Here is a 20,549-nt window from a genome sequence, read left to right as displayed (position 1 = left end):
TATCTGGGTAAGACTGATACTGATTTTCTCCTCCAGTAATGTTCACAGAACCTTCCAGCACTATGGAAGCCAGCCAGGATGGACAAGGATTCCGGATGAGTTATCATATAACAGTGTATGTTTTATGACTCAAATGACTCAAGAGGGCCTTACCAATAAGTTCTGGAGAGAAACTAAAAGTAACGTCAATAGCCTGCGGTCACCTGCGCTGTTTTCCAGGGACTGCTGCCTCCTCCAGACCCATCTCCCTCCTTTGGAGACTTGCCAGATCCCAGAGGGCTCCCTATCCAGGATTATCTACCCACCGCATACCACCTGGGGACCTGTGTAGGTTACACAGTTCCCTCTTACACAAAGGTCCCAGCTTGTACAGTACATATGCATGTATATAAGTAGGTGTAAATGAAGGCAAAGCCTACAAATACTAGAAAGAAAATCAAGAGTTCATAAAAAGAGATGCTGAAGGAGGGGGTTACCATTAAAATAGAAGGGAAAGGGGTTGCTACACAAAGGGGCAGGAAGCACGGTACTGGGAGATGAGGGAAGAGGAGAAACTACTAACAACCACTTTGTTTGGAAAAATGACATAATGAGGGGCTGGGGCATGTCTCAGTGGTTAATAGCACATGCTGCTCTCACAGAGAACCTCAGAAAATTGCAGCCCAGTTCTCTGCCACCCCACACCAGGGAGATCACAGCTGCCTGTAACTCCAGCTCCAGGGATCCTTTGTCTTCCAGGGGAATCACTACTCACAAGCACAGATAGAATACCACCTGATAGTCTATGTGTTCATTTGGAAACAAAACAAAATTAAAATTAAGCATGAGCTAAACAGAGAACATTAATAGACATGCTAATGTTGATGAGGAAATTCAGAGGCCTCAAGCCTGGACAAAGCGTTTCAGACAACGATAGAATGCTGAGAGTGGGAGAAGCTGTCCTACCCAGGAAAGAGTGCACTGATTGGCTATCCAAGATCACATGGTCAGCCCTGAAAACATGTGTACATTATACAACTTGAACAGGTTCTATTTATATATTTAGGAACATAAATGAGTACATACGTATGCATGCATGTATGTATGTATGAATGTACGTATGTATTATGTATGTAAACAATTAAAGAAAAAGAGGCTATGAATGAAAAGCAAAAGAGTACACGGAAGGGATTGGAAGGAGGAATGAAAGGGAAAATGATATTATTATATAATAATCTCAACATTTTTTCATTAATTTTAAAAAGGAAAGTAATAGCAAAATACAAAATTATACAGCGGTGTCATCACCATTTGTATTATGAAAATAAAGAAAAATAATTTATTATTTTTCCTTTTAGAATTTTAAAGGAGGGAAGGGAGTCGTTGGCAGCAAGGGCAAGATCTTCCCCTGCTGGCATGTGTATCTGATGAGAAAAGGACTTATAGGAAAAGGTAGCTGATGTTAACCATACCTATAGTCCACACCTATAGTCCTCGTTTGTGTCATAAAATAGGAGAGTAAGAGGCCTTAGAAGGCACCTATTATGTATGTTTCTCAGACTAACCAAAAGATAATGTTATACATATCAAAAAAACCTAAACAACAACAAAAAAACCAAACAAACAAAAACAAAAATCCTGTCCCCTAGGAAGGTAAACATTTCCTCCTTGGAAGAGGCACCAAAAATAATCATGGCAAAGACATTTAATTTCTAGTTCTAGCTAGTTGATGGTAGATGCCCAAGGTGATGTGCTGGTGATCTGAGAGAGGCAACACTACTGAGGTAGAAGGAGTTGATTATTAATGTCTGCCATGAGAAGGGGAAGGTATAGCTTGCAAGGCATTTGGATATCCAGTGTTTCTGAACACTAAAAGGCAGATCCAAAACAGCAAACCCAGCTCTTTCCTGAGCTGATCTCTCAGGGAGAAAGTGGGTTCTAGAAGGCTATTTTTACCAGGTGATTTGTCAATTGAGCTTTCAAAGGCAAAGTCCAGTTGGGCGATGCCATTGGGATGGAGCTGAGCTCAAGGGAATGTGGCTCCCAGAGCATACATGGTCCTCTGGATGGGTATTGGGCAAGGTCAAGCCATCTGTTCAACCCTGGGGCAGGGATCCCATGAGTGTCTCTCATCTGGGGCAGATGAATGGAGATGGGGCTGATATCAGCTGCAATAGTCTCTTCAAATATCTGTCTTTGTGTGTATGTTGTCAGAGCACAGTGCTCTCCATGAGTCAAAACTCTCCAATGGGGACAGCCCCTCCCCAGGCACCTTAGAGGAAAACATCTGTCGGTATCTGTGGTATCTCAGTAGAGGAAGGCAGGGTTACTGTCATCTACTGGATAGAGGCTGCACATACTGCAGTTATAAAGTATCAATGAAATAATTTTATGTTTGGGGATCACCACAACCTGTGGAACTCTATTAAAGGAAAGCTTACAGCATTAGGAAGGCTGAGAAGCACTATTCCAGACCCTTCTGCCTCAGCCTCCTCAATGCTGAGATTATAAGCAGGTACCCCTGTGTCCTGTGAGATAACCTTCTGTAAGTGTAGGTCTGCAAATGCGGTATCTGTGACAGGATCCATATATGTACAATGTCTGATGTGTGACAGGCAAGGACAAGGGAGGGTTCTCGTTCACTGTCTCCTCTTGCAGTGTTTGTGAGCTATTCCATTTGAATCCCAAATATTAAATAAACAGAGCAACTGTCTCATGCACCTTCTAGCACACTACTCCCGCCTAGAGTGCAGGACATGTGACATTGGTGCATGCTGCCAAATCACCCGTGCTTAAAGTTGGTCATTTCCAACACCTTCAGTGAAGTCTGCCTCTCCTGCCCCCTCCTCCACTGAAGCTGAGTAATGTCTGGATGGGGGCCAATTGAAGCATGTATCTTATTGTACTCCCAGCAAGAAAGATGGCAAAGGGTCCTCCCAGAGCTCAGGACACTCCTCGAGGTTCCACCTACCCTTCTCCTCTGCTTTGCCAACTCCACTTTCAAATGAAGAGGCCTGTCAATTAGCAGAGCAAGTCAAACAGCTGAGCTGTATCCTGGACCATTATTAGCTTCTAAGCAAAGGCTCAGGCAGAACAAAAGGGAAGGAAGGAGGTGACAAAGCGAGCGAGGGGAGAGAAGGTAAAGGAGGACAAGAATGATACTTAACTGGAGCTTTCAGTCTTGAGACCAAACAGCAGCAAGGTGAGATCCTGTGACCTCCTGAGAGAACTCAAGGCCCTCCCCTCAAACCTGGAAACACTGGTCTCATAGCATCTTCATTTACAGCTGAAGAGGGCCAATACAATTGTGTCCTTTGGCTATTAAACATAATAAATGTTGCTTTATGTAGTGAGGAGAGGGGAAACTCAGATGGTAACGCCATACTGACACCTGCTGGCACTCCCTCAACTTCCCTTCAGAGAAGGGTTGGCCTCTTGTCCTGCTGTTTCCTGGCACACTGGGTGCACATGTGGCCAGCTGAAATGAATATTCCTCCTTGTGTGTGTGTGTGTGTGTGTGTGTGTGTGTGTGTGTGTGTGTGTGTGCCTGATCAACAAAGGAGGAAATCGAAAGGGCCTCTGGGTGGCCACAGTCAGTCCCTCCTCCTCCCTAAGGCTCACAGGCCTGAGCTATGCAGATAAATAAGTCAAGTCCTTTGCTAAATCCAGTGTGGTGAATTCAATCCTGGGACCCCTGTTTCTGGGCTGATGTCTTTTCTTTCTTCTTTTTATTTATTTTTTCTTTTGTAGTGCTGGGGATTGAACCCAAGACCTCCTGTATCCTAGTAGAAAGCTCTGCCTCTGAGCTATATGCCCAGATTTTGTTTTGTTTTGTTTTGTTTTGTTTTCTGATTGTTTTGAGACATCTCACTAATTTGCTCAGGCTGGCCTTGAACTTGTGTTCCTCCTGCCTTAGTCTCCTGAGTGCTCCTGAGTGCTCCTGTGTGTGTACATACCACCTTCCCAAAAAATAGTCCCAGTCTTCCATACAGTGGTGAGGAGCTGCATATTAAGATCTAACCATCCCAGAAGCAAACAACTCCTCTTTTTGAGGGCTGACTCTCAGTGTGTCCAGTTGGTGTCCCTGGAGTCCCTCTCCTGAGCTTCCTGCCTTAGATGGGCATCTACTGTCTTGTGATGAGCATGCTCCACCTTGAATCCATCCTGGCACCTGTTTGCACAGGCAGCAATGCAACTGTCCCTTTTCACAGGCCACTCATGCTGTACTGTGAGCTTCATGAGGCAGAGACTACATGGAGTCTGGGTGACACCCTCCTCTACTACAGTGCCTGCCTGGAGAATGGGTTCAAAATATTTACTGAACCCTAGGGGAAAGGCAACAAATGAACACCCCCCCCCCACAAAAAAAACAAAACAACAAAACCCATGTGGTCTAACTAGTGCTATAGGGGAAGGGTCAGAGGAACGTGGACTCCCCCCTCCCATCTGGCCACTCAAAACTACATTCCTTTCCTCGTTGCTTAAATCCCAAACCCGAAGTGCTCTGTGCCCAGTGCTCTGGATTCTCTGGCATGTTGACCTGCACTGAATCAGGACTGCTGGCTCCTACCTATCCTCATACCACTGTGTTCTTTGTTCTTTTAATAGTTGAACATGCTTATTTTAGAGACTTATTGAGAATTTTGACATACATTTACGTGTAATATGTATGTTGCCTGTGTGTGCACCTGTATGCATGTGGAGGGCATCGATGTGTATGCTTATGGAGTATGTATGTATGGCTGTCTGTGCACCTGTTTGTATGTAAATCCCAGAGGCTGATGGTGGGTGACATCCTCAATGTTTTACTTACTTCTTAGATGAGTTCTATCACTCAATCAGGAGTTTGGTACTTCGGCTAGACTTTCTGGTTGGTGCTGCCCTCACCTACGTGTCCTCCCATTTTTGTTTCCCAATTATTGGGGTTACAGATATTCACCATGTGCCAGGCTATTGTGGGCACTGTTCATTTGAACTTGGGTCCTTAACTGAACCATCTCCCTGCCTTACAGAGATTGTTTTTAAAGATGAACCATGGTTTCAAAATTTTAATAAAGTAAGAGAGCCAAATGTAGTTGATGACAAGCTGAATACACAGAACTCGTGCCGCTGGGCCTGTGCACTAGAGAGATCAGACTGTACATTTAACATGAGCTTTCTTTTTTTATTTTTTAAAGATTTACTTATTTTTATTATATGTAAGTACACTGTCTTCAGACACTCCAGAAGAGGGAGTCAGATCTCATTATGGATGGTTGTGAACCACCATGTGGTTGCTGGGATTTGAACTTCAGACCTTCGGAAGAGCAGTCGGGTACTCTTACCCACTGAGCCATCTCACCAGCTCTAACATGAGCTTTCTTACAGGCTTTGTAAAGCAGGGAACATGGTTAACTCCCCTGCTCAGAGTATCTGATAAAAACATACACAAACATCTCTCAGTCACATAGCAGTGGGCAACATAGCCTTCAGCAGTGTCACCAGAGCACATAAGGCAGGGAGGGTGAATTCCCCATAACGCCACTTCCTTCACGTCCTTGCTTTCTCTCCAATGGCTTTCTGTTTTACTTTTCTCTGTGTATGACATTTGGCTCTATTGGTTCCCTTACATTGAGTCTGAGTGGTGGTCTCTGACTGAGGGCACATATGAGGCCTGCCATTTAAAACTTAGGGGTAACACTCCTTTCTTCAATGTTCCTCATCATGAATAAGAACTTTACAGGGCAAAGTGGAGGGTTCTTCATTATGCCCTGCAGAGGTTAACATTGACTTACATGTTTCAGACAGGAAATGAGTGAGTCACTCCCTCAAACCACCACCCATTTGCTAGCTGTCCTCAGAGTACACACATGGGTAAGAGTTTCCCTTGATATCTGGAGACACCCTAGGGACATCTGTCTTGGAGTGGCAGACCAGCTAAGTCTATACTAGGGAGCAAAATGGAGGCCCAGGGAGTTACTGTAATTTTCACAGGGTCCCACAGCTGCAGAGTGGCGGAATTCACACCTCCTTTATCCTCCCTCATCCCTGCTCCTAATCAGTCTTTCTGCACTCTTGGAGCTTTCCCACATCTGAAACAACTCTATTAGCCCAGGTCTTTGCAGCAACACCTTTGGAAGCAAGGGCTTTCTTCTTCCACTCCAATCCAGCCCCAAATCCCAAAACTTTGGTAGAAGCCTCTAGCAGAGCCTTGTGGGTTTTGGTTTCATTTCCTGGGATACAATCTTGGGCTAGCATGGAAGTCACTATGTAACCCAGGCTGTCCTTGGGCTATGGTCCTCTACAGTCTTCCTGCATTGGCCATCTGAGCTCTGGGGTTACAGCTATGCTCCACCAGCCAGACCTCATTGGCCTCATGTTCTCAGGATTTCACATCATGAAATCGGCACAGCCTGTGCACTGTATTCACCTCCAGGAAGGTCTCCTAGCATCCGTTCTCTTACTGTTCAGCCCTTACAACCACAGAAACCTGAGTCAGGGTGCTGACCATGTAAAGCCATGACTGTGAGCAGAGCGAGCATCAGACCCTCTGAGATAGTCTAGAACTCAGCCAACAGCCCCGGAATCAAGAGAGGAACAAGCCCACTCCCAGTTCTACCAGGGCTGACAGTGCTGAGTCAGCTCCCTCCACACCCTGCTGTCACGTTTTCATAATGACTCTAATAAACGAGCATTTCTCTCTGCTGATCAATCAGAGCAGTGCATATGGCCGCTGACAGCATCCTCAGCAGGCAGAGCTCCTTGGCGAGATCCAGGCTGTTGGCTCCTTCCTTGGGCATCTGCAGCAACACTGGGCTCTTCCCCTTCACCCTTAATCCATCAACCCAGTTACAAGCAGAAGAATGTAAGCCTCGTGTCTGGAACTGTTGTGAAGAGAGCTGGTCAGATTCCAGTAAGGTCAGATTCTTCAACCTTAAGAACCCCATCCCTAGCAAACCAGGGTTGAGGAAATAGGGGAAGCCCCACGGTTCTAGGCTAGGATCCATTGCTCTACCCAGTTTCCTCCATCAAGCATGGTGGCTTTTATTCCAGTGCTTGAAGAATTGAGTCAGGAAGGACACTGGCATGAGTTTAAGGCTAGCTTATAATGCATAGCAAGATTCTACTTTGAAAGAAAAGATAGGAAGGAAGGAAGGAAGGAAGGAAGGAAGGAAGGAAGGAAGGGAGGGAGGGAGGGAGGGAGGGAGGAAGGAAGGAAGGAAGGAAGGAAGGAAGGAAGGAAGGAAGGAAGGAAGGAAGGAAGGAAGGAAGGAAGGGTGAAAAATGCTGATCAAACCCTCCTTTGGGACTGGGGATAGTGCTCAGAGGGTAACAGTACTTGTGTAAGCATGAGGTCAGTTTGAACCTCTAGCACCCATGTCAAAAGTTAGGCATGGCTGCATGTGCTTATGATCCCAGCATCTCTGTGGAAGACAGAGATTGCTGGGGCTTGCTGGCTGTTCAGTGAAAGACTCTATCTCAAGGAAGGAAGGAAGGAAGGAAGGAAGGAAGGAAGGAAGGAAGGAAGGAATAGATTTTCCTTTGGTTTCTATGTGAGTGTACACATACATGCACACATACATGTACACACACTCACACACATATAGGCACATACACACACACATGTGCACACACACATGCAGTCATATATACATATGCCACAAGTGCATATAGACCAGCCATGCAACATACATACAAACATAGAGCTCTATTGACACTCTGGAGTGAATGGGACCCTGACAAAGGATGTATTAGAGTTCTGACAAGGACATAGTCAAAACTGAAGACCAAGCTTTCTGTATCTAATATCCCTGTCCTAAAGTCTGCAGGAAAGAGGAACAGACATCTTGAAGAAAGACAGACTCAGCAAGAGAAAGGTGAGTACTGTCAAGTCCATGCATTGTGTGACCTATGTCTCACTGGGATGGCAGAAGAAACGCAGCCGCAGCTGCTGTGGGCAGTGAGGTGACACAGAGGAAGCAGCTGTGTGCATGCTGCACAGTCAGTGGTCAGCCAAGTAGCTCCAGCCTCAAGCATGTGATGACGAGTGACTGCCACAGACAGATGGGGAACCCAGTATGCCCTGCACACCATACTCAGACTCTTGCAGAATGCTGCAGTGAAGAGGAATGTGTGCCTGCTTCCCCTGCATGACACTGATGCTCTCAGCCTAACTTTCCAGAGCAAGCAGAACTAAGCAGCAGTACCCCTGTGTTAGTTAAGGTTTCTATTGCTGCGGTGAAACACCATGAGCAAAGTAATTTGTGGAGAAAAAGGTTTTTTGGCTTAAGTTCCTATATCACTGTTCATCATTGAAGGTATTCAGGACAGAAACTCAAACAGGACAGTAAACTAAAGGCCATATCTGATGCAGAGGCCATGGAGAGGTGCTGCTTACTGGCTTGTTCCCCATGGCTTGCTCAGCCTGATTTCTTAGAGAACCCATGACCTGCCCAGGGATGGCATCACCCACAATGGGCTGGGCCCTCTCTTATCAATCATTAATTTAAAAATGCCCTACAAGCTTGCCTACAGCCTTATCTTATGGAGACATTTTCTTAACTGAGGGCCCCTCCTCTTAGATGATTTCAGCTTGTGTCAAGTTTTCATAAAGCTATTCAACTTAACACACACAAACACATCACTATTGAGCCACAACCATCTTCATCTCCAAGATGTCACATCAATATCAAAATCACATTGTAAGACATATTACAAACTTAAAAAGTCTTACAGTCTTTACAAATGCAAAAACTTTAAAATTCAGCCTTTTTTTTAATTCAAAGACTTTTAAAACCTAAAATCTCTCAAAAAAAAAAAACAAACAAAAACAAAAACCCAATCTCTCAACTGTGGGATCCTGTAAAATAAAAAACAAATACATCCTTACTTCAAGAGGGAAGAATCAGGGAACAATCGCAGTCTGAACAAATCAAACCCAAACTCCAACAGTGTAAATAACTCAATGTCCAATATCTGAGATTCACCAATGATCTTCTGGGTTCCTCCAAGGGGGCTTGCAACACTTCTCCAGCTCTGCCCTCAGTGTCACATACAGCTTGTCTTCTAGGCTCCACTCCAATACTGCTGCTCTTCTTGATGGTTATCCATGGGGCTGAAATCCCCAAAATTGCTGGGATCCCTTGATGGAACTGGTCTACACTTTCACCAATAGCCTCTCTGGGTTCTTTTTAGGAACTCCAGCCCTGCCACACAGTGCCAAGTCTGAATTGCTCTCCATGACCCTCTCATGCCTTCAAAACCAGTGCCACTTGGGTTAATCTTATACTATCAAGTTTGGTACAATCTCGGCCACTTCTGGAACACAGCCTCTGTGCGCTGGCCCTGAGGAAACAGTTCCCACAAGGTTTCACCTCAGTGATGCTGGTCTCTTCTTATCACCATTAATTTCTTAGCTCCAGCTAACCATCCTCATTTGTCCCAGTAACACAAAGGTTTCACTCAATGTTCTGGCCTCTTGTTAAGTCCAGCTGAGTTTTCAGCCTTGACTAACCAGAATGACAGAATCTTAATTCAAAATAGCAAATGGCCCTGATCTCTACGAATTTCTGTATGAAACTTCACAAACAAGGTCTCCATCTTTTGCACTGCTCTCAACATTCTTCTCCTCCAAGCTCCTACAGAACAACCCACTGAGCTGTCAACACTCAATGACTCTTCTAGCTTCAAGTCCTAAAATCTTTCCACAGTCCTTCCAAAAACACGGTCATGTCTATTACAACAATGCCCTACTTCTGGCACCAAGCTGTCTTAGGGTTTCTATTACGTATGATACATAACACCATAGCCAAAGCAATTGGGTGATGAAAGAGTTTATTTGGCTTACACTTCTATATCACTGCTCATCATGGAAGGAAATAAGGACAAGAACTCACACAGGACAGGAACCTGGAGGCAAAAGCTGATGCAGGGGCCATGGAGGGGTGCTGCTTACTGGATTACTCCTCATGGCTTGCTTGAACTTCTTTTATGTAAAACTTAGTACCACCAGCCCAGGGGTACTAAGGAGTGGCCCCACCCACAATGGGCTGGGTCTCCCCAATCAATCACTAATTAGTAAAATGCTGTACAGGCTTGTGCACAGCCCAATCCTATGGAGGCATTTTCTTATTGAGGGTCCAAACTCTCAAATGATTTTAGTTTGTGTCAAGTTAACATAAAAGTATCCAGCACAGTCCCTAACACTTCACCACATGGCTCATACCTCACTTGAGGACTAAGAGGCAACAGGAGGCCCTGTGAGTGGATATGACCCTCATGGGACTATCCCCTTCAGACTCCTGTGTGTGTAGCTCAGCTGCTCCAGCAGGTAACCATGAACAAATTGCTTAAAGCCACCCACAGCTCACTGTCAATCTCCAGAAGAGGGATTCAAATGAGAATCTTGGAGATTCAAAGAATAACCGTGGGGTTGTGGAGGTGTCTCAGTTGGTAAAGTGCTGGCTTCCAGAGCTTTAGGACTTGATTTTGAGTCTTAATAGTCATATAAAAACTAGCCACACAGGGTAACACACCTTTGATCCATTCCCTGGAAAGGCAGACATAGGGAGATCAATGGGGCTTGTTCTCCAATCTAACAGAATCCACAAGGTCCAGTGGCAGGCCTTGTCTCAAAAGGCAAACAATACAACAAAGCAGTGTAGATGGTGAGGGACAGAAGGGAGGGACAGAGGGGAGGGAAGGGAAAGAATTGATGGAGGAAGGGAGGGAAGGAGGAGGAAGGGAGAGAAGGATGGAAGAAAGGAAGGGGAGAATGAATTCAACTTTAAAGTGCATGAGAAGCACCAAGAAACTTGCAAGAAAGGCCTGGTCAACTGTGTGATCAGCACCCTGTAGTTTGCCATCAGCTAAGAGGAAGAACCACCACTCAAGAATGCATGGGATGAGTGAACAGAAACAGAATCTGTGCAAGGAGTCAGGGGGGGGGGGCAGAACCTGAGAGAAGAGTAGAAAGGCAAATGGTTGGGGAGCAGACGTGACTGCATGTCAGAAACCCCTTCACATGCAACACAGCGGTGTAGGTAGCGTGCTCAGCACAGTCTGCACTGTGTGGGAAGCATCTGGTGCAGGGGCCTTTGTTCTTTTCATTGCATAGGTAGTGGTAGACATGAAGTCCAAGGCTGTGAATAAGGAAACAGGGTTAGAGTCAAGTTATGAGATGGGGTTGATTGCCTCCAGGACAAAACCCTACAGCAAAGCATATTACCCCTTCTAGGGTCAACGAACACGGTTATTTGCACTTGAACTTTTCAGAGGAATCACTACATATTGCAAAGGACACCATTCTGCCCACACAAAACCGTAAGCTGAACAGGTCCTGCATCCTGTGAGGTCCTACAAGGGCAGTGGCTGAAGACCCCAGAGCCATGAGCCCTGGCTTTCAGAGGACTCATAGGGAGATGTTGACAGAAAGAACTGTGTGTCTGGTGGACTGACACTGCTTATTTTAAGAGAGTATTTCAAGACCATCTAAGCTGAATAATGCAAATCTTCCAAGCCCAGGGTTACCTCTTTCACACAATAAACTTCACTGGGAAATGGACTTCTTTTTTCCTATAAACTTAGACAGATAAACAGGTCGTGTAGACAGATAATAGAGGTAGGTTTATAGAGGTGATAGAACAATAAATAGATGATAGAGATAGATAGATAGATAGATAGATAGATAGATAGATAGATAGATAGATAGATAGATAGATAGATAGACAGATAGACAGAAAGAAAGAAAGAAATTTTTCTCCATCTTTCTCATGTTGGGGGGTTATAACCAGGGGTCTCACACACATGAGGCAAGTGCTCTATAGCTAAGCTACACTGAAATCTCAACTCCTAGTCTCTCTTTGATGAAAAACCCTAAACACCAATGGAGGAGAAATAATGTAACCTAGGTACTTGGATGTTGCATGCTACATTTCCCTGCCATGGCATTGCCCTTCTGGAACTATAAGCCCATAAAAATCTGTCTCCCCTACCTTTCCCTGACTATAGTGTTTTACCTCAGCAACAAAAAAGTAACTAACATACTATATCAAGGTCATTCATTAGAACCTATGTTCGTTCTTTCTAACCCCTGGGCCGTGGCACCTGCTCTCCAAGTCCCTATCATGTTGCTATATTGTAACGTTTGTAACTTCTTTCATTATCCTGACAAGAGTGGGTATTTCCACCTTCTATGGACCACAAAGTTCCCACATGCACTGTCAAGAAATCACCTGTTCTAACATGGGACGTTTTCTTAACTAAGTAGTAGGCAGGGATTATATGGTCCTCTCCCAGCCCCGGGGAAGACCAGGCCACTCACAACTCCGTGTGCAGCAACCAGTGACAAGCTAGTTGTAGCTTGGCATAATAACAGATGTGAAATATGAGGCAGTTGTCTCGCCTGTGACCTCATATGTCATTGTCAGTGCAACACCTCAGCCTAGTCTGTGCTCATCACTGACATCATCCTGGGTCCCCTTACTCTGAGGATCCATCACTGATTAATTCTTTAATTAAGGCTTCATGTGTATGTGCCTGGGGGCAGTATTAAATAAGGAAGGTAGACATTGGGGAGAACTTTGTAGCTCCTTTAAACATTTCCTTTAAACACCAGAAGGTAAACATGTGTGTGGTGGGTTCCTGGATAAATCTTGCAGTTACTGAGTCAGTATTAATTTGGGAATCGTGGTTGTTGTGTGATCCCCATGACAGGCACAGACAGTGCAGGTTACCAGGTGACCTTCAGAGCACGTTCTCAGATTTCCAGAGTCTCAGGCCAGTGGGAAATTGCTGTGTCTCCAGAGCGTTTACTCTGTCAAATACAATCTCCTCTTGGACTGTGCTCATTCTTAAACCCATGATCGTAAGGAGTATAGACAAATGCTTGGGCTTTTGGAAAAGGGAGATATCAGACATATGGCCAAGGAGACCCACGTTTTGAGGTACAAAACTAAAATTTAGAAGGGAATTTGATTTAAAAAATAATAACAGGTTGTTTGCTTTTATCTTATCTTATGTTTTAAGATGCCTGTTTGTATTCTAATGAGAGAAAGAACAAGTGTGAATTTGGGTACCTGAGGAGGTGACAAGGATCTGGGGGGAGTTAGTGGATGGGAAACTGTGATCAGAATATGCTGGATGTAAATCCACCTATTTTCAATAAAAAGAAAACTCTAAAGAAAGATATGGAAGTGGAAAATACAAAATGGAAAAACTTTCCACGTTCACTATGTAGCCCAAGCTGACCTCAAAATTACAGTTCTTCTCAGCCTTTCCAGTGCCGACCACAGCAATGTCCCTGCAGGATGAACTCAGATAGTTTTTATTTAATTTTATTTTTTGTAACTCAGTATTTTTTAACATGGACAAAATTATAGAGAGATTGTGTGATGAAATTATTCAAATTAGAAAAAAGTCTTAACGGCTTGGATGACTGGATCTGAAGAGGACAAGCCTATTTTAAAGACTGAAAAAGAAATTAGTGTGAAAATTCAGACGTGTGGTCAAACTTTGGAGAAAAATACACACACACCACACACACCACACACACCACAAACAGACTACACTCACATACACCACACACCACAGATTGCACATACCACATATACACATACAGAGACATGTACCACACATCACATACACCATGCACACAGACACACACACACACAGACACACACACACACACAGACACATAGACACACACACACACACACACACACACACACACATTGTGAGTCAGGGCTATGACCAAGCTGGAGAGGGCAGATGAATGTCATGGGCACAGTGCGCTCAAAGCTTTGTCTAGGGTAGAAAACTCTGGAAGCAATGAGTAACTGGTAAAGACAAAATCAGACTTTACCAAGACATCACTCAAATTGGTGATTAATGAATCACTGTCCCCAGACCTCAACAGGCACCCTCCTGCTACCTGCTCCCAGGGTGTGTATTCCTGATGCCCCCCTGTCAGCCATGTTTGTCTTGAACTGGGAAAAGGTATCTTGCAGTCAACAGTGTAGACAATGCTCTAAAACTCTGTGACGTAGAGGCTGGGACCCAGCTCTGCAGCTCTGTGGTAGAGCTCTGGCCTGGCCTAGAGTCCACCGCTGAAGGACTGAAGGCATGGCTCAGTGTTAGAGTACCTGCTTAGAATCCAGTAATGGGGGGGGGAGGGAGGCTGGGGGCATGTCCCAGTGTTAGGGGGTTTTCTAGAATCCATTGGTGAGGGGCCAGAAGTATGTCCCCATGTTAAAGCCTCTCTCTGGAAGCCTTCAGCAAATGACTAGGGCCATGGCTCACAGGTCCAGCAGTTGCATAACATGCAAGTGCCTGGGTTCCATTCCCAGTACAAGGGAGGCAGACCTCTAAACCTTCTTGTATGCTTGCACTACAATAAAATAAAAGAATTGATTTTGAACACTTTTGTTAGTTAGAGTACCTTCTTGCACATTCTTTCTTTTTGTGGGTGAGGGATGACCACAATTCTGTTGTCACAATTAGATCATGTTACAAAATCCCTTATTTCAACATGGCAGGGTGAGTCACCTGGATCAGTACTGCAGAAAGACACCTCTAACATCCCTTAATTCCTGTGTTTTCAAAATACTCCCTGTGTCAGAGCAATGAGCTTCCAATTAAAGAGGCATGTTTCATCCCAGGAGGCAGAAGCGATGGTGGCCTTCTCCCAACTGAGGGGAAAACAGACATGCCACAGAACCTGACTTTAGGTCCAGGTGTCTGTGGAAGCCACAAGCCCAAACCACCATCCAACCACCCAGCCAGTGGACAGCTGTCCCAATCTTCATCAAAAGTGACTGCCGAGTAAGGAGCGAGCAGGGGAGTGGTAGGCCTTGGGAGCCCGGGCAAGCCTACCAGCAAAGGCTTCTTGTAATTTACCAGAGTTGCTTGCATACATAAGCTTAAGAGGAAATGGGAGAACATCCAATGAGCTACTAGGTTGGCTATCATGAGACTTGAAAAAGAAAGCAATAGAGCTGAAAACAAAATAGAAAGGAAGAGAGGTAGATGTCTATAAATTAGGCACTTACCATATGCTAGGTCTCACTCTGGGTCCTTCTTGTGTTTTTTAAATTCCCATCTAAGGATAGAACCACCTCGGAGGCTCTCAGAGTGTAGTCAAATCGACAGCTACAGAGGTTAAATAACTTGCCCAAGGTCATAGTGTTGGCAGGCAGCGAAGCCAAGAACCCATCCCAACTCAATGGACTGCATAAGCTAATTTAGTGAAGACTCAAGGAACCCTTGGGCCTCCACTGCTCCAGAGGAGGTCAAGACAGAGCTGGGCTTGCAGTCTGGCTCTGGGTAGCTCTGTGTAGTGCTCAGAGTATCTGTGCCCTTTAGGGTTGCTCAAGCTTTTACCTCTGAATAAAAACTAAAAACCAAAAAAGTCTTGGACCAAAATAAACCTGCCTGTGGCTCCCGCCAGGCCTCTGTGGTCACTTAAAAACTGAAAAGAGTGGGCCTTTTATTTATTTTCTTTTTTTTTTTCTTTTTCTATTTTGATAATGCAGAGAAAGGGCACAGGGAGGGGAAGGCAAACCGGATCGGCGTAGAAGAGGGTCTGCAGTGGGTAGTATTCTCTAAACTCAGCAGGTCAAGGCTAGTTCTGCTCCTTGCACATGCTTTCAAAGTAAAAGCTAATATGATTATAAAACACAACCCAAGTTGTAATTCATCATGCACAGGTTCAAATCTATTTCCAGACTCCACTCCCATTTCCAAGTTCAAATGAGAAGACCCTTGGTTGGGAGTCAGTTTCGCAGAGTATCTGATGAGGATTTGCAAGCTGAGTGGAAGGGGGATCTAATCCTCCCACCCTGCTTCCCCAGTAACTCTGGGGCAGGCAGGCAGGCAGGCAGGCACACCCTGTACTGGGACTTGCAGGGAAATCAAAAAAATCTCCTGTTGTCTTTGACAGAGGAGTTAGCAGTGGCTCCAGGGTGAACTGGGATTGGGTCTTTCCCTCCCTTGGCCAACAGACATCTTCTGGGTGCTGTGAGACACCTGGATCCTCAAGCTGGGGCCTTGAAGGTTCCAGGATCTTCCTGGCCAGGGGACCCCCGTTGGCTGTAGCCAGCCCAGATTTTGCCTTTGACTCCATCCCCATGGAACTTAGAGACTAACCAAGACTGGGGTGACCTCTCTGCCTACTCTCCGAGGCTGAGCCGAGATCTGAGTTCTCTCCCCTATGTGGCAACTAAGGAACAAGAGGGCATGGCCAGAGTTCCCACTTCCAAGGTTTCCATGCTGCTTTCATCTTCTGGGGTCCAAGACATTGACCTGGCAAAAGCCACAGCTGTTCTCTCTCATCCAGCCAGTGCTTTCCTGCCTCCCACCAGTGGTTTGGCACTTCCAAAGGCCTTCCCAGCCACCAAGGTGCCTCCTCTCTCTGACTTCCACAGGGCTGGGCAATTAGGAGGCAGCAAAGAAACAGGAGGTGTATCTGATGTCCCTGGTAGTCCACCCAGGAGACTGAGCAACCCAAAGTGCGCAGCCAGGATACTGCCTCTGCAGCTGCCGCCCCTGGGACGCAACGGGAGGCCAGAGGAGGAGTCCTGGGAGCTTAGGAGGAATACTCTGGGGCAAGGAAAGACAAGAAGGGAGAAGAGACAATGTGTGGAGGTGGAGTAGGGGGCTCATGGTTAAGTCCCTCTCCAGGAAAGTGCCAAGAGATTGCTCTTCATGCCCTGTAAAACTTCCCGGTGCATCACACCCAGAGTGGCTATGGGAGGAGGCCACCTTTGCTGGAACCTCGGTTTTTCTTTCCTGGGACCCTTTGGGTTGGGTCCGGATTAGGTAGCTCAAAAGTGGGCGACTCTGCCTGGACTTACCTAGAACTCCTGGCGAGCTTGGCAGTTGTTGCCTGCTCCTGGATTAAGGACCCCTGGATTCCTCAGTGCTCTGTGTGACCCCAGCCGCGTTCAGCATCCGCTAGAGGCAATGAATTAGGATGTTGGCTTCTCTCACTCCAGCTGGCCACAACTTCACGGCAGGTCAGCCGCGCCCTAGAACTGGGCGCGGCGAAGGTCCGGATCACTCCTAAGGGGCCCTGGTGTCCAAGGCCACCTGGTCTGAGGTGCAGGGGTTTCCGGGGATCTGGAGATGCGCTAGGTCCTCTCAGATCTGTCCTGAGCTGGGAGGACGCTCGGAGTTGTCGGCTCCGGACGCCGGGGCGGGGCGCACGGCTGTCCCCTCCAGATGCGAGCTGAGCGACTCGCTGGTGATTTCTCGGGTCCGCGAGGCGCACGCGTGGGTCCTGTGGCTGGCAGAGCGCCCCCACTCTTCCGTGGTGCAGCCGGGTCTGGCGCGATGAGAAGAGGGAGTAATTCCCCCTCGACTCTGAGTTCGGGCTCCCCTCCCTGCTACCACGCGCGGACCCCTATCCGAGGTATCAGCCGCTACGACTGACACTTCTGGGATCCAGACGGAGGAGGGTGCCGGCGGCTCGGCTCGCAGGGGGAACTAGAAAGGAGGTGACCTTCAAACCCCGCGCTCCAGGAGGCCGGGAGGAGGGGACCGGGTGACGCTGATTTGGGAGCAGCAGGCGTGCACTGGGTGGCCCGCGGGAGTGCTGGCAAGCTGGACCGGAGGGGAAGCAAAGAAGAGCACAACCAACAAAATCCAGATTAGAAAATAAACAAAGGAGAGTGGAGAGCTAGGGAGAGCGCGAGAAAATGTGTGCATGTGTGTGTGTGTGTGTGTGTGTGTGTGTGTCTCTCTCTGTGTGTGTGTGTGAGTGTGTGTGTGTCTCTGTGTGTGCCCGCGCGCGCGCGCGACAGGCAGCGAGCAGCCGGGCTGGCGAGCCAAAAATAATCCCGAGCACCAGGGAGCGCCCCCTCCCCCTTCCCTCTCCAGAGCTGCCGCCGCGGTCACGGTCACGCTTGCAGCCTTGAATTCCAGCAGCCTCTGTGGGTAAGGGACTAGGTGCCCCTAGTCTCTTCTTCCTAAGGCGCACAAGGGGTGAAAGTTGCCTTCTAGAGTGGGTGGAGCAGAGAACACACGTCCTTAGATTAAGGCTTTCCTCTTCCCAAAGTGGGTTTGCTCAGCCAGCACCTGAATGAGCTCTCCATCCTGAAAGCCTCCCTCTTGTCCTCATAGGCAAGGTAGGGAAAGGAATCTCGAAGGCCTAAGGGTGTGGAGACCCCTTGCCCTGGTCCACTTTCAAAGAAGTTTCTGGGGAACTCTTAAAGCTCTCTGCCTGGCAGAGATGGAGCCCCAGTCCTGAAACAAAAAGTTACACCCACCTGGATAATCTCTACCTCTGAGGGCAGGTCTGGCCTGACCTAATCTGAGCAGCCACCTCTTCTTGGTGGGAAGAAGTGCTTCTGGGTTGGAGGCTGGGGTTTGTTCTCTGAGCAGCTAGCTGACAGGCCTATCCCTGGTTCTTCTTAGGCCTCTCTAGTACTCAACTCACACTACCATGTGTTGCTTACATTGTTTGTACTGTCATCTCAACAAGACAGAGAGGATGCCCTGAATCTGCCCATTTCCCATGTTAGAAAGTTAAGAATCAGAAGCTAAAGCAGGGCTTTTCCTTGTGCCCTGCCTGGGCTCCCCAGCCAGAAATGCTATTTCACTTTGTTCTTTTTCCTTCTGTTCTCCATCCTCCCCCTTTACCTGTTTGTACTGGCTATTTTTGTGTCAACTTGACACAGCTGGAGTTATCACAGAGAAAGGAGCTTCAGTTGAGGAAATGGCTCCATGAGATCCAACTGTAAGGCATTTTCTCAATTAGTGATCAGGAAAGGCCCCTTGTGGGTGGTGCCATCTCTGGGCTGGTAGTCTTGGTTCTATAAGAGAGCAGGCTGAGCAAGCCAGGGGAAGCAAGCCAGTAAAGAACATCCCTCCATGGCCTCTGTATCAGCTCCTGCTCCCTGACCTGTCTGAGTTCCAGTCCTGACTTCCTTTGGTGATGAACAGCAGCATGGAAGTGTAAGCCGAATAAACCCTTTCCTCCCCAACTTGCTTCTTGGTCATGATGTTTGTGTAGGAATAGAAACCCTGACTAAGACACTGTTCTTCCCCCACTCTTCCCTCTCTTTTCTTTCTTCCTCTTTCCCTCTTCTTCCTCTCTCTTTCCTTCTCCCTATTGATCCTATATTCTTTCTCTCTTTTTCTTCCTCCCTTCTCTCCTCTCTTTTGCCTCCCTTCCCTAATTTCTTTCTTTTTCCCTTCTTTTCTCCCTCCTGCCTTCCTTCTCTTTCCTTCCTCTTTTCTTTCTTCCAGATCTTCTTTCCCCCTCCCCTTCCTCCCTCCTTCACTCTCTCCTTCCCCCCACTTCTCCTCCATCTGCCCTCCCCCTCCTCTTCTTTCCCCCTCCCTCACTCTCTCATTTACATTTCAAATGATTATGTTACACAAGAAAATCTTCCCTGAAGCCTGCTCTAACATTTGCTGGAGATCACCAAGTCCTCTGCCAGGAGCCAGGATCCCCCTTGGCAGGTCTACCTCATTTCCCAAGGAAGGCACTGCACCACCCTGCTGCTTATGGGCAGGTAGCTTGGGAAAGCCCAGACTTCATCATGGGCCCCTGACCTGGGGGTCTTGATCACTGCCTGATTTCTGGGTTGACAGCAAGGCCCATGTCCCCTATGTTCCTTTGAATGTTCCCAGATTGAATGACCCCAGGGCCTCATCAATGACAGACTCACTAGTCTCGACATCTCTACATCACATTATTATTATTATTATTATTATTTATCATTATTATTGTTTCTACAGTTTCCTCCCACATCTAAGAAACACAATGTTCTGCTATCCACAACCATCAATTTATTAAAACCACCCAATTTGAAGTCATACTTATTTGAGAAAGTAACCTTGCAAACCCTACATTGTGGTCCCTATCTCTGGCACCCGCTATTTGCAGTTTGGGTTTTGTTTGACCATAAGCTTTCTCAAAGCTCTCTCCAATAATAATGTATTTGTATGCACACAACTGTGTTTTCCTTTCTCATAGTCTCTTATCCTCCCCAGAAAGCACAAAGAAGCCATAAATCCAGGTTAGTAACATCACCATCATCTCCCCCAGAAACTGTTTGCATCAGGAGAGCTGCTGAGTTTAAATGTAATTGTCTAGCCATACAGGGAGATGCCATGGCTTGTAAAAGAAGTATTCTCAACTTAAAGTCAAGTTAACAAGAACGGGAGAAGAAATAAGTGTCAGCTAATGGTGAGTTCTGCTGAACTGCTTCTCTGTGCTCTGCTCTTGGGTTCTGAGGGGAAGATACAGAGCTGAGTACTCGAGGCAAAGACACTGGCTGTTGCTTCACTAAAGGGATGATGGATGAACTAATTTATTATTGTAAATACATAATTTTACAATAATCAATAAGATAAAAGCTACCAATCCAAAAACCAAGATCAGTTTGAATCTGTTCTGAATTAATTATTTGGGAGTAGAAATAGGTTTTGATATATCAGTATCGAAGGTCAGAGGTAACTACTGATGCCTGCCTTGCTACTAGGCTTAAGAATATTTATCAAGAGCCAGGCATCTCACATCTGTAATCCCACCATTAGAGAGGCAGATTCAGGGGCAGGGGCAGGGGCAGGGGCAGGGGCAGGGGCAG

At 46.5% G+C, this 20,549-nt stretch overlaps 1 protein-coding gene across 6 annotated transcripts in view; it reads right to left on the bottom strand.

The window, feature by feature from the left end:
• The window catches only part of Rbfox1 (RNA binding fox-1 homolog 1), a 1,640,850-nt gene that overhangs the window by 1,499,524 nt on the left and 120,777 nt on the right, over positions 1-20,549 (bottom strand). For 4 of the 6 annotated variants that reach the window (XM_029470798.1, XM_029470790.1, XM_029470801.1 and 1 more), the window contains exon 1: positions 16,809-17,915. The exons of 1 other annotated variant lie outside the window; for it this stretch is intronic. The gene's annotated coding sequence lies outside the window, so the exon portion shown is untranslated. Of the gene's footprint in view, positions 1-16,808; positions 17,916-20,549 lie in introns of those variants that run through there. One more of the 6 variants, XM_029470803.1, reaches the window with a different exon arrangement.

The sequence above is a fragment of the Mus caroli genome, chromosome 16, assembly GCF_900094665.2.
Source record: "Mus caroli chromosome 16, CAROLI_EIJ_v1.1, whole genome shotgun sequence".
Classification (NCBI taxonomy): Eukaryota; Metazoa; Chordata; class Mammalia; order Rodentia; family Muridae; genus Mus; species Mus caroli.
This window is presented reverse-complemented; position numbering and strand designations above follow the sequence as displayed.